The sequence below is a fragment of the Alexandromys fortis genome, unplaced genomic scaffold (assembly GCF_014885135.2).
Source record: "Alexandromys fortis isolate MF-2015 unplaced genomic scaffold, M_Fortis_MF-2015_v1.1 scaffold_108, whole genome shotgun sequence".
Lineage (NCBI taxonomy): Eukaryota > Metazoa > Chordata > Mammalia > Rodentia > Cricetidae > Alexandromys > Alexandromys fortis.
This window is the reverse complement of record NW_026067994.1, coordinates 5280337-5281385: the sequence shown is the minus strand read 5'-3', so window position 1 is coordinate 5281385 and position 1049 is coordinate 5280337.

The following is a 1049-nucleotide window of genomic DNA, read 5'->3' as shown; positions in this document are numbered from 1 at the left end:
CACACACACACACACACACACCGCTCCCTGCCTCCCAGCTCCCTAGTGCTGAGAATTCCTAGATGGCCTGTCCACCCACCTTGGCCATCTCTTGGTTTCTCTGCACTAAACAGTGCCTCCTGCCTCCTTTTTAGAATGCCCAGTGCACTGGGGAGGGAGAGGAGAGAGTGACACGCCACCACTTGACAGGTCTTTAAAGAAAGAAACAGTGCCCACAGGTTGGGCCGCCCCACTGGCAGGCTACTGGGGAGTCCCATCTCCAACCCATACAATCTGCCTTGTATCCACTTTGGACTGTCCAAAGCCAAGCGGGAGCCGCACCCTCCTTGATTTCCAGCTCAGTCTTAGTCCCTTAGAACTGTCCCCTCTCCAGCACCCCACATCCCCAGCATCCCAGCCTTGGAACAATCACCCTTTGAGAGAGTCTGCCAAGTCAGGGGCCTGAGCAGCCAGGGTCGAAGGATGGAGGCGGATGGGCTGGGGGTGCGGGTCGGGCGGGCACGCTCTCTTCCCTCGAGCCAAAGCTGGAGTACCCTGGGCCCCTCCCGCGGCCGCTCCAGCACCCGAAGCCCAAGCCGCCCCTGTAGGAGGGCCACTGCGGGGAGTGCGGGGAGGTGATACCAAGCTGGGGGAGGGGTCCAGTGTCGGCCCCCGCCTCAGCCCGCGAGGTTGGTACGGACCGCTAGTGGCTCTGGTCCCGCCGGCAGCTCGCGCTCGCGGGGGCGGGGTGCGTGGGGGCGGGGCGGGAGGCGCTGTCACAGCCGCGGCTGCACCGCGCATCCGCCGTCGCCAGCGCCGAGGGCACCACGCGCTGGCCCGCTCTGCTGGGCTCCGGCCGCGCGCCCCGCCACCCCGGCCCGGGCAGCCCGCGCGTCGCCTCTTGGGGCTCCAGTCGTCGCTCCGCGCCTCGCCGCCCGCGCCCTCCCGAGCGCTCCAGGGCTCCGGCCGCCGCCTGGCTGAGCCCAGAAGCAGCCGGGCGGTGGCAGCGGGCCGGCCGAGGCTGTGGAAGAGCGGGCCCGCGGCTATGAAGTGGCCCCCGAGGGCACGGA